Source organism: Buteo buteo, chromosome 26 (genome assembly GCF_964188355.1).
Source record: "Buteo buteo chromosome 26, bButBut1.hap1.1, whole genome shotgun sequence".
Lineage (NCBI taxonomy): Eukaryota > Metazoa > Chordata > Aves > Accipitriformes > Accipitridae > Buteo > Buteo buteo.
Genome location: NC_134196.1, coordinates 5,987,171 through 6,003,700, shown reverse-complemented (window position 1 = coordinate 6,003,700; position 16,530 = coordinate 5,987,171). Strand labels below are relative to the sequence as shown.

Here is a 16,530-nt window from a genome sequence, read left to right as displayed (position 1 = left end):
GCCAGTGTAATAGAGGATCAATTGTAAGATGCTACAGAGGCTTAGCTACATAATCATTAATTATGGTTTCTGTATTAACTACAAAGAAAAAAAATTGGTAAAACCTTTCCTAGTTTCAAATGTCAAGTTAGGCCTGCATGAGGCCGATAAATGTGCTGAAGATTCATTGCTGTTGGCATGATTACCCATACTGTCATCGTTGTCGGTTACAATAAGTATAGTGTTGTTACAGCTGGGAAAAAGTAAGGCAAAAGACTGTGGAATAAAGTAGCATGAAATGCTGTATTAAACTTTACAGCAGTGTTCTAAGACGTAGTTGTTCAGAAAAGAGGAATTGTATACTATGCAGATAACATGAGAACATTGTGAGTGTAAAAACTTAAAAAAGAATAATCTTCCCAAACTGGAGGAATGCTCTGATCATGGGTTTGATTATTGAACGTAACATTCCACTTGATCTGAAGATACATCGATTTGGAGATGTGAATCTGTTATAACCTATCTGTAAGCAACTGCAACAGTCATTACTTCACCTGCTAAAAAAACAGGGAAGTCCCCTTTGCTACCGAAAACATCCTTTTTGTTAAGTTGAAGCAAGCAGCTTGAAAAGAAAAATCCTCAGATCCCTTGAGAGCAATGAAGAAGAAATTACACCTTCTTGTTAAGAACTCTCATGTGCAAAATGAGATTGGGGCTCTGAAGTGGAGGTAGCACAGCAGTGGGGAACTGGCGTTATTCAGCAAGGTAGTAGGAGTCCAGTTGACTTTTTGCTAGGATTAAGCTTGCTTTTAAACAGAAAAGGAGATTCAGACGAAGCCACAAGTGATTTTTATTGTTGTGTTGGGGTGAAAAGACATTTGTGGTCTAGCCTCTGGGGGTTATACCAAGTTCCTTGTAAATATTAGGTCACCCACTGATTTACAGCTTTATTTCTCCTGCAGTTTTCTGGACAAGGAAAAGTAAACCCTTCTTTTGAAAATGTACTTTGCATGTACCTTTCATTACGCAGCATTTCAATAAAAGAAATAGAGCTCAATGGCTTGAGGCAATATGCTATTCACAGATAGTTTATTTTTAATTATCTTCTGCCTGTAATGCTTACTGTCAGAGTACATCTTCTATACAATTATACAGATTGGTAGTGGCTGAAACAGAAATAAAATGGTTTGAGCTTTTTCTTAAACCCTTGGCTTTTTTAAGGCTTCACACTGGAAATGGAGAACATGACATTACAACTAAAAGGTTTTGCTATGGAAGGCTGTCATGGAATCATAACAAGTTATCGGTGTTTGGAAACTAGTGTTTTCCACTGATGGCAATGGCTGCTTGTCTGGATTTCTCAGCTGAGCAGTCTCTGTGGTTATTTTTCCACCATAGCTAGTAGGGGATGATACCACTGTCTAAGCTACATGTCTCAGCAAAGCCTGATTGCCTTTTCAGGGCTGGCTAGTTTTGCTTTCTTAACATCTGGAGGGAGTGTTATATGATTCTGACTTCAGCATAAATCAGATTTATTGCAACGTGCACGCAGTAATTTGTATTTATGTACCAAAGTTTAGATATTAGGATATTGCACAAAATCCCAGACTGCATCATTAAACAGTTACACTATAGTATTTATTAACAGGTTTTCTACTGACAGCGATTTTATCATGCATTCATAAGGAGGAGTTGTACTTGTGGCAAATGTATGTATTTGTTATAATAATCACAGAATGTTCCAGAAGGACTATTAAACTTGCATGTTTCCACAATCTGTTTATGTAATGCTTATTATACGCACACCATATATCTGCTTTTCAAGGAAATTGCAATAAAATGTGCAAATTGTAATCTCTTTAAGGCAAGGATTTTTTATTCCAAGTGTATTGCCAGCAGTCAGCAATGAAAAAACAGCGTAAGATATGTATAGCGTGTTGTCACAAGATGCATCAGATGTGATCACTGCTACAAGACTCTTTTCCCTAAAGGTATTTCTTCTTCGGCTGTCCTGAAGAAAGAAAGCCTTTTGAATAGGCTTGGTAATTTTCTCTGCAGGGTCAGAGGATGTGCAAATTAGAGGTTGCCAAAAATATTTCACAGGCACACACAGGCTAAGACCTTGTACTTGTCTTTAAACAGCCAAAGAATCTCAAGTCTAGCAAGTAGACTAGAGACATGTCAAGTGACGAAATTGAATGTGAATGTAAAAGCTTTTCTCTGCTAAAAAAGAACACAGCCTCTAGATTAATATTATCAAACCCTACTATGTCACATTGCTACAATCAGCATCTCTCTGGGAAATAAGAATACATTAGTTCAGGTCAATATCTGCACTCCCATCAGACAAAATTACCTAACTGTCTTTGTCTGGTAATGATAATGACATTGTTAGCCTCCAGGGAGTTGACGTCACACGACTAAGCAACTCAGGAAGAGCAGTGTGTATAAGTGAACCAGCAAAGACCTCCACGGCTTCAGCTGACGGATGCTATACCAACGCTGCCATCCAAAAATCCAAATACGCCCCAAGCTGCGCTTGATAAGAAAACAAGCAAATTGCAAAGGAGGGTTTTAGGCATCTAAACAGTTGTAAGGGACCCGTTGGAAAGAAAACGTTTGAAGAATAGGATGGCATCTGAATCAAATCTACTATGCTTAATTCATGCTCAGCTGTATACATGTGTATTTGCATTTGTGATGGCTAATACTCCTTTCCACTGTAAAAAAATTGAAATCTTTTGCCTAATCTCTTTTGCTGTTGGTATCTATATGTACCTGCTTACCTACCTATGAGTATACCCAGGTCTTCCAAACACAGCTAGGAAAAGGTAACTGAATATCAAAGCCTGTGAATAAGATTGACTGTGCTGCATTATCGGCACTGAGGTAAAGGTGGCACTTGAAATCTTTTGCCACTAAATAAAGAATGACTGTGTACTGTTTGCACACTCTGTCTATTTTATAAGAAAGGAGTCAGTTTATCAGAGTGATTATGGGGGCTAGGGTAGGAGGATTTTTTTGGTGTTTGTTCAAGGGTTTACATGGAGCTAATTCTCTCTGTATATTGCATTTATTTAATTAAAAGAGAGGCTCAGTCAATATTGCTGTAGCAAAGCCAAGGCATGTCTGAACTCATTAAAGTAGGGTTTGTACCCTGACACTGATGAAAGACCTGCTGCTGCTGCTGCTGCTGCAAGTCCATTTAGTTTTTATTTGACATCAAGTTGCTTTGCCTGCACTGTCAGAGCTTGTATATGAAGTTGCAGTACCATGAAAAAAGAGCATATCTGACAAGGAGCCAGGGATTTCTCACATGATACCTGGACATTGCCTCATATGCCTGTCTTGTGATATAACAGGTTTGGGCAATCTGCTTTTCACTCTCTTCCCCATCTCAAAATGGTGCCTGCGCTCTCTCCACAGTCTCCTCCAAATAGCTGCGTGTGGGAGGAGATACCTGCAACACAGCTTCTGCTACCCGCAAGCCACCTCACATATGTTTGAGACGGGGAAAAAGGGATGGGGCAGTCGCAGGCATCCGAACTCAACGCTCGGGGAAGGGAGCAGCTCTGCTAGAGCTAAATCTTCCGCTGCCGATGGTTTTCAGCCCACTGGGCTGCCAGGAATATCTGCCGTTAGTGGATGCAGCTTACCTAACATCGTTACTCCGTAGACAGGCTTTTGTAGGGCATTCACAAAGGCTGGGCAGAGGCAGCGGAGCATGCAGGACCATTACGGGATCCTGTTTCTCTCCAGCGACTGCGGAGGTGATTAGCCTCACTAGGGTAAAGTTGGCTTCTGTGCAAACTCTTTTAGTTGGACTTTCATCAAAATGACTGCTTGGGGGTCGAGCAGATTATATTCCCATAGCTGCGTTTTGACGTGCTGGTTTGCTTCATTTCTCTCTTCACAGAGTTGCTTAAGCGCTGCCCAGAATTTTTAGAAGCTTCAGATCTGGTCTGATTCATCCGTTTTGAATGGCCTTGCAATATTAGCCAGAGAAGATCCTTTTTATTCCCTCTTTTCACCTGCAAGCTAGGTTTCTAAAAGAATCTGCTCCACTCTCTTCATCTGAAGGTTTGTTCATCAGTTCCCTTTAATGGCTTCTGAGCACACTGGACAATTCCAACCCCATTTGCCAGGGCACAGAAGTCTCAGAAACATTAGCTTATTCCAAAAAAAACCCCACCAAAGCCAAAACCCACGCAAAAAAAAACAGAGAGGCTGAGCTATTGGGGCTTGATTAGCCTGGAGAAGAGTATCCCCCCCAGTGCCTATGAGGAGGCCATCAAGAAGATGGAGCCAGGCTCTTCACAGTGTTGCAAAGCAGGAGAAGAAGAGGCGTAAATTGAAATAGGAGAGTTTCAGCCTGGATATAAGGAGAAGCTGTTTCCTCAAGAGGACGGTCAAGCAGTGGGACAGGGGTCCAGAGGGGCTCTGCCCTCACTCTGGAGGTTTCAAGACCCAGCGGAATGAAGCCCTGAGCAACCTGTGTGCGTGATCTCAGAACTGACCCTGCTCTGAGTAAGGTGTTGGACTAGAGATCTCCAGAGGTCCCCTCCAGCCTGAACGATTTTGTGATTCTGGGTTTTATCCATAGAGGTCGTTAAGCACCACTGGGCTTAGACAGGAGTGCCTAACCAACCCAAGATGAGAACTTCTATTTTTTTTTCATTATACTTAGGAGGAAATTTTTAAAGATTTATCTATATTTTTTTAGCAAATAAACTACTTCAGACTCTATACATTTATATACATTAACCTGGAAAAGCTGAGAGATCATATTTTGAGTTTTGTGCTTTTATGAATCTTTGAACTACACACGACAGTAGTATTTTGAGATCCATTCTTGCAAGGGTGTTCTGGGACTTGGGGTCCTTGCCTTCTCCTTCAGCATTGGCTCCATATGATTACTTTCTCCTGACCCTAGCAATAGAAGATTTATAGTCCCTCATCAGGAAGCTGCTGAGCCCCGCTCACATTAATGACAAAAATCCCTACCAGCTCCACCTGCCTGCCCAATCTGGAAAAACCCAAATCCTGCTGCAGGCACTAAGCCGCAATATCATCCGAACGCCAAAACAAAACCTTTACCAAAAGAAGCAGAAACAACACGATTCCGCATCCAGTATCAGACCCTGCTGCGGTCTCAGCATTTTCTTGCCTGCCAGCTCTTTCAGCAGAGGGCTCATTTGGACTGGAGCGGAATCAATCCTCCTGATTAAAACCTGGAAAATCTTCTCTCCCACACTCCTACAAGGCATGGTGACATCCAGGCGAGCCTGACCTGGTCGCCTTTATGTCCTTCTGTCGAGCTCCACTCCAGCACGCCTGCTAGGACCAAAAGGAAGGTTGCCAGGGCAGCTCCAGAATAGTTCTTTTGGCAGAAAAATCCAGCAGAGACGCTGGCCTTGCCCGTAGTGCTGCAGGACACAAAGCCGCTCCGCCCGGCGAGGTCGCTCCCGCGTCTTGTGGGTGTGAAGCCACTTGGAGGGAGATGAGAAGCGACGTTCACAAAGAGACGCTCGCTCAGCCTCTGCTACAAGCACCTGCTGTGGGCATCCGAAGCATGTGGACCATCTGCTTATCCTGTCTTTTTTTTTCCCCCAGGCAAGCTTTTTCCTTCAAGCCGCGCCAGATTTTTTTTGTCTTGGTTTGTCTTGACGACCAGCTCCCGGGGTCCTTTCCTCGGAAGCCTGTCCCCCTGTCACACCCTGGCAGAGTTTCCTCTTCTTATTCCACACAGAGAAGATTTAGCAAAGAGCTAGATTTGGCAAGCAGAAAGCAGAAGCCCAGCTTTGCCCTTTTTAATGACATTTTTAACTTCAGTGGAAGAAATCCAGCTAGGCAATCTACCCCAGAGTTTCTGTTTACCCCTATGCAAGATAACGTTACTGCAAACATAGTAAGCAATTTATGTTATTTAGCTGAAAATTACATTTTGAGGGCAAGTGAATAAAATTAGCATGTTGAAAGATTGACTCTGCAATGTTCTCTGCACCAGTGAATGGCAGCCGTGCCCTGGCATAAAAATACGAGAGGCAGACTGCTTTGCAGGTCCTGAGCGTGGATTGCCGGTAAGGACACTAGATGTGCACACAGATTAAGAATTAATAGGCTTTATAAATATATTCTGCCCGTCAAACAATATTAACTTTAATTCGATCTGTAAACAGGGTTTGCATGCCACATATGTCTGTTTATATGTGTGAGTGCTAAAACTGTTTTAGTAGAATGGACAGGCAAGCATTTCATATTTTAGCAATAAATTAAGAAAAGTCTAATTTTGATTTCCCAAGTACTCATCCAAAAAGATCATTAGGAAACTAGGTCCATATTAGTTTCTAACTGCATTCACGTCTTAAATTCATTCTTACTTGAAATCCTTGTGGTCCTTAATTATTTTTGAGAATTAAGTATTGTTTGGCTTTTTTTTTTCCACCTCAAAACCCTGTTTATTAGGATTAAGAAAAGGAAATTCATATTTTAAAAACTTGTACTCTTGTGAAATAACTAGGTTTTCTTTTTTAGAGATTCTGCTTGGAGTTCTTTTGGCAAATATTTGTGCAAATTCACAATGAAAATACTATTTAATATTTGTTTTAATGGAACACCATTTTGGAATGATAATTTGACTGGCTTTCCTGCGGAAGAGCTACTCAAGTAGCAAACACAGTAATGCCAAATACATTAATTGCAAACAGTCTTGAAAGAAATCCAGTGCCCCTCAGGCAAAAAAAAAAAAAAAAAAAAGTTTAAACAAACGATCCGCTTGGTGTTTATCTAGACGGGCACATATGCCTAACATTCCTACTAACAACCATTTATCTTTTCCCTACTGATTCCTTTCTGGTGCTTCCTGTTGATTATTGTTCTTTTCATTATATTTTTTCCATTTGTATCCCAAATTTACTAAGTGATTTATAACCAAAAACATGATCTCTGGCCTAAATAATTTGCATGCTGAAAACAACATTAGATTAATATGCCACAGGATACTGAAGCACTTCACTGATTTTTACAAAGAAACTCAAAAGGATTAATTGTGTAACAATTCCTTCAGGTCATTAGATTGCTGTGGCAGGTGCTGTTTTATTTGCAAATTTCAACAAAAAAAACTGGTTTCCTGCAATATGAGAATGTGAGGATGGGAAAATTACAGTGCCTGGAATATTTCTGCAATATATGTCAGCTTCTTCATTTCCATGGGTTGGACAAGAAAGTGAAGAACCCGTAGTGGACTGTACTGTCCTGTTTGGGGGAACAGAGAGGAGAAAGTGCTTGCAAATGCTTCTGAAGAGTTTGGTATAGAGTTGATTTCATATGTATTCAAATCTAAATGCAATACTCTCTCGATGTAATTCTGGAAGTTAATAAGATCATTGTTATTGGAGTTAAACTCAGAATGCTGATGATGAGAGGAAAAGAAGACATGCTTTCACTAAATTTCTCTTTTTTAGTATCTGTCTGTATGTATACATGTATGTGCCATGCACATCTATAGATTCAAGTGGGCAAATTCCATCTGGTTTCTATTAACTTTGGTACAAAGACATACATGGTGGGATAGATCAACTAATGGCAAATACATTAGATATTTGCCAACGTCATATGCCTAAAACTCAGAAGAAATAACAGAAAGGAAAATATCCTTTTCAGGTTGACCTCCTGTGCTTATCACCATGGTATCTCAATATGTTCATAAGAACACAGATTTCGGTGTCTGTTCTCTCTCACACGTGGTTCTTTCTTCCTCTCCTCTCTTCTCTCCCCATGCAAGAGTTAGGGGGTGGAACTGGATTCATTTCTAAGTGTTATTACTCTATAACATGCAATGCAGTTTTCTTAGTGAGTCATATCAAGAAAAGGCACCTTTTATTTTGAATGTAGAATAGCTTAGTTCTTGTGAGAACAGGCCCTGTAGTCTTTCAGAGACATATAAGGAAACACGAAATTGGGAAAAAAATAAGTTTTTAAGAAGAGTTTCATCACAGAAGCACTGAGAATGATACTAATCAGCATCTCTTCTCCGTGTCACACCTTTAAAATCCAAATAAGACTAGTATGCGTACAAAGTGACACAGCAGACGAGTAAATTAGAGTGACTTCAGGATCTGAGTGTCATTGCTCAGTGCCATTAGAGAGAGTAAAACCCATTTGGGGGAGCCAGATTTAGCAGCATTGGCTCTGTTATAACCATAATGTCATGACAGCATTAGAGTACGCTCAGCTCTGAAAACAAACTGGGAAGACCGGTAATGCCTCCTTAACCCAGTATTAGCCACACAGGTCCCTCTCCGAAGTGTAGCAAGCTGAAGTGCATCTGTTTCCAATGTCCCAGATGGTTCTTGTACAATCCCTATAACTTCTTTCAGTCTCTTATTCCCTTCCCGCTTTTCCTTCCAAAATGCCACTGACTATGAATAATTTAATTCGCCTGCCAGAGTTCTCCATCACTTTCTCCAGCCTTAAGAGAGTAACTTTCTAACACTGTATTTCAATGTCTTCTGGCAGAATATTTTCCATCTGCTTTTTCGATGTGTGAGTGTGGGAGGGGCAGAGGAGGCTGGGATAGCGGGGGTGGTGTCAAGGAACGACGCCAAGACATACTGCTCTCGCTGAAATGATCTACTGCTTCCTTTCTGTTTCCACAGGGCTCGGTACACTGCTCTCACTTCCCGACGGTGTGGCTGCTGTTCCTCACTTCTCCCCGAGGTAAGGATAAAGAGGAAAGAGAAAAAGAAAGTCAACTCTACGGATAACTTTCAGAATGTGTCGGGATTGGAAAAGTCCGTGAAATAAAGCACTTATCCTGTTATTCTAGGCTTTTTGTCTCAGCTAACAACGTAGCTGGCGTGAAAAGTATTTGAAGTATGAGCACAGATCTGAGCAGAGGGAGCTGGGCAAGAACGTGGGTACACAGAAGGAAAGGGAGCTGGGCTCCATCCCTCTCAGAGATTGCTCCGGGCATCGCTCTGAGAGCTGGGAGGAGAAGGAGCCTTCTGGTTATCACAAAAGGAAAAGAACACAAAGCAGTAGCTGTTTTCCAAAGTACTAGTAACAGGAATAACCCAAGTTTATTTTCCATGTGGTTCTTAGGGATTCACCTTTACAGTGAAGACAGACCTACTACGAGCAGTTTCCCTCTATTTGGGCTGGGAATCGTAGGTCTTCCCTACCTCTAGACATGTTTTTGGAGTGGTTTTCTGGGACGTTACATGAATAATGGGAAGCTGTAAGAGACCTCCTGAAGCAGCCCCTAGGATTGCATTGCAGTACAGTTATGTAATAAGAAGCAGCGACTTGGATTAGCTTGTGAAAGTCAAGAAACATGACAGCAGGCATTACGCTTAATGTGGAACATATTAATGGTAGATTAAATAATACAGTATCCTGTTCTCCTAAAAGACTACTCGGGCAGTTTGATGCCTGTGGCTATGCCTGGTGCGGTGCACCCCGTCGCATTCAATCACGGATACTCAGTTTGGCTGCGCGGGGCCTTTGTGTAAACGGAGACCTCTTGGAAATCCCCACCCACCTTTGCCACAAGCCAAGGAGCTGAACTTGCTCCATGGAGTGATATTAGATCATGGAAACGGAATGCGAAAAGCTTTGTGCAGCTCTGCTGGTGCTGACGCAGAGCGTGGAAAATGGCTGCTGATGTCTCCGTTTCCTTGGAGGTCTTGTGCGTTGCTTTCTTCTGAGTTCTGCTAAATCCAGTGGCATTTCATCCAAGTTATAGAGCTTCTCAGTGGATAATTGATTATTAAGTATAGTAGTGTTTTATCCAGATTATGTCTTTTCTTTAGTAGATAATAGCTTTAACGTTATCTGTAGGACTGACAGGGAATGGGATGAGAATTTCCTATTGTTGAAAGTTGTAATGTAAAATTATCTCACTGAGATGCTCATGGGATAAAGACATGACATTTTCTTTCTAAGAATCATTAAAGCTGAATTAGCATGTTTTGCTATTGCAAAGTAGTAAATTTTGTTGCTGATATCTATTTGTTAATGTTATACTGTGGTATTTTAACAATTTTTTTTCTCCATAGTTTTAACTCAGTTTGACAGGTGAAAACTTATATGCAGCTGAGTAATTAATTTATACTTAGTCAAAGTTAGGAAACTATTTGAATGGCAATTCAGAAGAACCTCATGCAATGCTTAAGTTAGATCATTGCTCCCTGTATCTTACGGTGTATACAAGACAAAGGCTGAAATCTACAGCCTTGTTCTATTTTGCATTAAATTGTAGGCTTCTTTTTTTTTCCTCTTTTTGAGCATATGCCACCAAGAATGCTAATGAACCAGTCAAAGAATCAGCTGTACTAACAGTTAATGAGAATTCAAAGAGATTTATTTAGCCTAGCATCATCGTTTCAGTGAAGACTCAAAGAGGATTAATTTGATTTATGTCAAAATGGAGGAATCTTTATATAATCTGCAGTCAAACTTTCATGAATATATTTATGCAGACTTGCAGAGTTCTTCAAATTCATGTGTAAAAGGCTATGGGAGAAGGAGACAATATTTATTTATATGCAAATTATTCGTTTTGTGTAGAAAAATCTATTTCAGGTTTCAAATGTGTTTATATCTCCTCTTTGCAATGCTTAGGAACTTACAGGATAAAATTTGGAGCTGCTGAAATCAATGAGTTTTGTATGTGATTTTAATGGACTCCAGAATTAATCTACAAAAAACTGATGGACAGACACAGATAAGAAAAAACTGTACAACATAATTCTTAAGGGCACTCTACCATACCTCAAAGCTACATTTTTTCTGGAATACTTATCACACGTACAGAATACACATTAGTGCGCTATCAACATTTCATCTGCTCTCTTTTGGAGACGCTGCATGACTCACATCTTTCTCATACCCAAGTAAAAAACTCGTGCTAATAACGTCATTACAATGCACCAAAACCTCATGTACAACTATATTAAGTATGGAAAAGACAGCTGATTTCAGCACCAGCAGGATTTGTAAGCACATCACTGTTCCTCAAACCCCGTATCATTACCATTTCCAGGAACTGTGCATGGCATCCTGAAGTGGCTTTTCATACACCATTTCCATGGCCCTTCATGCACTACTGCTTTCACACAATGACCCCATATCATGCATGATGATACTGTGAGTCACAGATGGCTTTAATACAAAAAGCCTTGTGTTGAGCCATTTTCTTCACATACACATTGAAATCCAAATTATTCATGAGTAACTGTACTTTTGTTAGACAACTTGTGCTATCTAAACTCCAAATTCACAAGATTATTCATGCACGGCCAGAAAAGAAAGAAACTGTAGCATGCCGTATCAAATGACCTGACCAGCTCTTACAATGCTCTTCTTTATTTTTTTTTTTAATTTGTTGTCTAGTGGGGCTTTTTAAGCAATGGGGAGAAGTACTTCTGATGCACATGAATGCAATCCTTTGTCTGACCTGCTCTTTCCAAGGCTTTAGGTGAGGTTATTATTGGCAGCAGACGTTAATCCAAGACCAACTATGAGAAGCAAAAGCATTTTACTTGATCCAAGTGGCTATTGGTAACTGACGTTAATTCAGAATAAGCAAAACTTCCAACTGACGTGTGTTTAGGCATATAATGTGAGGAAAACAGTAGATCTAGTCTTGTTTTGCACCAAAATGTCCCTTTCCCACTGACTCCATGGCACAGACTCTATTTCACTTCAGTATTCTTTCATGTTCAGTAAAGGCATTTGCTAAAACATTTCTCTCTGAAAGGACTCTCATGGTCTCAGACCACAGCCAGTGTTCTCTGTCAGACTTCAAGTTCAGCACATATTAATAATGTTATGCTTCAGTGATAAGGACTTAATGTCATGTACTGTCCAACCTACTGTATGGATCATGCACATAACTGTTTAGACATTCAGAATGAAATCTTAGTCTTGGCATTGCCTAGAAAAAGTAAGGTAGGGAAAATTCCTTTTTTATTTACCTTAATTGTAAATAGTCACCTCCTGATTGTTGACTCAGAAGTAAATAGTCACATATATTTACATACTATACTAAAGATGCGCACAGTGATTCAGTATTTTTGGCTGGGGAAAACTGAAAAAGAGTAAGCATGTGGAAAGGATACAAAGCTGGTCTAGTGAAGCCCCCACGGGCATCAAGAGACATTCTGCAACAGGCATTGGTTGGTGCAGGGACTGTGGAGCTCTGGCCACTTCAAAATCTAACGAGAAATTTCTGTGAAAAAAAGAAATAATTAGAGGCTTGTTTGACAAAAGCAGTAAAATCTATTCTTCCCTAAACCAAACCTTAATATGAAAAAGCATACTAGAAGATTCAGTTAGTCTGGCAAGATGGAAGAAGTCTGGCTTCCCATGGATCTGTGTTCTCTGATCTTCATCTCTTACCCACTTTTATATTCCTATCCTCTATATTCTGTGTACCAGTTTCCTTAGGTCTTTCTCCACATCTGCAAGCCTCTTTTCTGATACCTCTCCTGCTTCCACCTTCCAGGGCTCCTGAATCAGTGTTTTGCAACTGGTGATCCTTGGGCCACTAGTAATACACAGAAATCCAGACAGCTGCCAATAAAAAAACACTGAAAAAATACCCAAAGACTCTTACAAGTGCAAGCAAAAGGTCACACAAGCTGGGGAAACAGAAGCAGTTAATTAAAATTTAGAGCTGACACTAGTTTTAGTTTAGTGATAAATGAAAAGAAGTAAAAAAATGCTCTTTGGCAGTCCTGCACAAGAGGAAGATATTTTTTGAAATGGCTAAGCAGCCTTTGAAATAAAACTAGCTGAGAAATAACATCCTAACCGTAACAATTTCTTGCCCTGTCCTTTACCTGTCACGTTAGGCCAGAACACCGCTCACTGCCGCAGGTTCAGACTTGCCCATGGACCGGCTGACTTTCCCAGTGATGGAAAGCTGACGGGCGCTTCAGCAGGGCAAGTCGATCCCTGGTAACGATCTGGGTCCTTCTCTCCTTTCTAGCCACCAGACTTTACAAAGTATACAGGAACATGATATCTTTGAGAACTCTACTTTTTGTCACATCTGGCTGTAACTGGTTAACTAATTAGACAGTTATTATGTGGTACTGACAGATGAGCTCAAAGATTTTATTTACTAAAAAACCCAGCTGAAAATAGAAGGATTATAACAATGTTCTAGGTGACAGTTTCAGCATGATCTTCATTAAAGGATCGCTTTGGTGCATAGCATATACAAGCTAAGCAACCAGGTCCTTTTAATGAGATTTAACAGGAAAGAAGGGTACCTTTAATTTCACTGAAACAGAAAAACTTAAAATCTGCACAGAGTAGTTAATAATAAGTTGGTCTAAACATTGTCTGCTACTGCAAAATGCAGGTTCTGTGTTCAGTCAGTTGTGCTATGATAACTCTGTTATGTAAAGTCAGGTCATATGAATGTAATGCCATTAATGGGATAGGTTATAAAAGCAGCTCTGAACAAAAATCAGTTACAATTTCGCATTCTCACCTTGAAAACAGATAAAAACTTTGTAGTGGCCTGCATTATCTTAGCTGTGAACATGTGGTGATATTGTATTCCCTGCTAAAAGACGGAATTTCCTTTTCCTTGACTCAGAATGGAACTCTAAACAGCAGTCACCTATACTCTCTTATGCTGTAATGTGTATATACTACAAATATAGCAAAGTTAATTTTAAGCTATACAGCCTGTGATCATTGGAATGGCAGCAGTATGGGGCTCAGCATGAACTAACCTCTCAGTTATTTACATTGCTTTTTTGGCTTTTAATCCCTCATTGAACCTAACATTTCTGAATGCTGGCATAATGTTAACTCAAGGATAGTTCATGTTCCATGCAATGCAACAGCATTGTAATCAGTAAAATAAAGGAATGAAAAGGCCCCAAAATTTATGCCTTATCCTGCTGGAGAACAGTTAAACATGGAAAATAATATCTTCACAAGTGACACCATTTAACAAAAGGAATTCCCTTTTCTTCCTGTTGCCTTACTACTGTGTGAGAGAAGCGGCAGGTCCCCCTCATACATGTCATCTATGCTTCCAAATCTGAGATCCCTGTCCTACAAGGCAAAAAGCAAACCTTACGTAACTGAGACCATACCCTCCACAGGGTGACCTAGAAGAATCACTTCAGTTTTCAGAAGCCTAATTAAAAAGCTTTCTTTCTCTTCACTGGGGAAAGAGAGAAAGAATAATCATTGCACAGAAAAGAAACATTGGACTCTCTAATAGAGGCCTGGGAGTTTTTTGAGGCAATTTACCCAGAAACATAGTTTCCCAAACATCAGACGTTGAATGTTTCTCCAGGCTTTTTGGAAAACAGGTGACCCAAAAATAAATAAGTCATCATAATGAAAGCAATGCTCTTAAATTAACCATAAGCTTGAGCTTTTTCAGTGGTTATTCACAAAGGACTTTGAATATTTTTTCAATGATGTGCAATGAAAGGAGTTATGTCCTTCTCTAAGAATGTGCTCTATTTTATAAAATATTTAATATGATCCTATGCTATAAAAGTAAACTGTAGAAAGAATAATATATTAATTACTAGGAGAGAACATCATCCACTTAGTTAACTTATCTCTTGAACTTCCTTTTAACATATACTGTGGATGGTATCAAGTTCTGATCTGTTATATTTATAATCTGGTCTTTTTCTAGAAGGAAAAATGAGACTTGAGTAGCATTTTGGATATGGAGATTTGCTAAACAAATTAGCTGTAAGGCTTCCCACATAATAATATTCTGTTGACTTTCAGACTGTGGCCTCACTTTTAAAAAGCATATGCTGCACATGGAAATACTTCATAACTCTTTGGAAGTGAAATAAAAGTATATTTTAAGATTTAAAAATGTCAGGATATTCTTTCCTGATTTTTCTATTTCCTAAATTAATGCGAAGGGAAAGATTCACAGCTGCAACTGTCATAGGGCCAGGACAGTGACTGAGAGTGTGTACTTTTTTTCCCTTTTTTCCCCTTTTCTTCCGTTTGCTAAGTTTAATGGAAAGAATTGTGTGATTAAATAATTCCTGGGAATAGGAAATTGAATTTGTAATATCAGCCTTTAGATACTGGCCGATTTCTCTAAGGGGACTAGAAAACAACTTAAATCCCAGTTTACCAGTACTGCATGTACAATGAATGCATTACCTAGGACTCCAGGACTTCTGATGTTGCCTGTGGGGTTCGGGAAACCACTTACACTCCACTCCCACCTCACTCCATTTATGGTTGGGAAATTTCATCTGGAGAAAGAGTGTAATTCACTTGTTCCGAGTGGTGTTACATCCCCTCATGTCTGGTTAGTATGCCTTGATCAAAAGCACAAAGATAACCCCACTAATTTCAAGTTACAAAATACTCCCCTTGCCCCAACCCTACAGCCAGACCAGACCAGGAAGATAGACATTTATTTGATTTGCTCTTATCCAAAATCTGCTTTCTAGGGTCATCTGGAGCCCTATTTAACAAAATCTGGGTTATTTTCAGGACGTTAGGTGACTGGTGGTGGTCTCACTTTCTTGAACTCTGTTAGAGGGGCAGGGCAAGTTGGGCACTTGGTCTTCTGCTACAGGCTTTAATTTTGGCAAGGAGGGGGGGCAGGAGCTCAATTGCCAGCGATTATGGGGAGCCAGGTCTGACAATCTTAATGTTCCCATCTAGTCTTATATTTTTGTGCACCCCTGATTCAGAAAGATGGGCGTTACAAAGGCAGGCAACAGGAAGAAATCTGTAACGTTTAGAAGCCAAACTTCCCTGTCCCCTTCGTTCCATTTGCCTTGAAGGCCACATCCAGCTGTGATTTCTATAGCAGTGGTGAAGAAATTGCATGGTAATTTCTAAACCTTTCCTGGAGCAAGAGAATGAACAAGTTACAGATATGAATTGCAAAACCAGTACATATCAGTTTATAAAGCGAAAAAAACCCAGAGTCACCCAGGTTAACATTATTAAATTTCAGTTTATCTTTTTTCCCCTCTGTTCTTCACCAGAGGCAGTAAAAGTCACTTTTTTGACAAGATCCCACTCAGTCAGTCCCAGATGCCAACTTTGGTTTCATCACCACCAATGACAGCATCTTCACCACGCTTGCACAAAAACCGAATTGGAGTTTTTCAAATTAATAAATGCCAAGCAGACAGCTCAGGATTACTCATGTTAAGTAGAAGTGTCACCCCATGCAAAAGATTCCAGGCTATTATTTGACCCTACTCTAGAAAAGAGACAGGGTAGTGCTCAGGGTCAGCTTAAAGGATGTCTCGAGGCTGGTGAACTTCTAAGATGTCTGCTCCTGTCTATGAATTTGTTTTTCCTCTAGGATAATCTGGACTGGATTATCTGAGGCAATTATTGTATTTAAAGCAATTCACTATATTTTGACTAAAAAAGGAAAAAAATCGTGAACATTTTCTGCCCATGTCTTTTCTTAGCTCTGCTGATGTGCAGGAGTGAGGTCTTTCTTAAAGTCCTATTCTGTTGCTGCTTGGTTCTACTGTGACATTAACCGTTTCAGATCGCTTTCATCTCCCC

General features: G+C 40.0%; 1 long non-coding RNA gene across 2 annotated transcripts in view; it reads left to right on the top strand.

The window, feature by feature from the left end:
• The window catches only part of LOC142044861 (uncharacterized), a 65,291-nt gene that overhangs the window by 40,423 nt on the left and 8,338 nt on the right, over positions 1-16,530 (top strand). For both annotated transcript variants that reach the window (XR_012654444.1, XR_012654445.1), the window contains exon 3: positions 8,637-8,697. This is a non-coding gene — a long non-coding RNA (uncharacterized LOC142044861). The remainder of the gene's footprint in view (positions 1-8,636; positions 8,698-16,530) is intronic.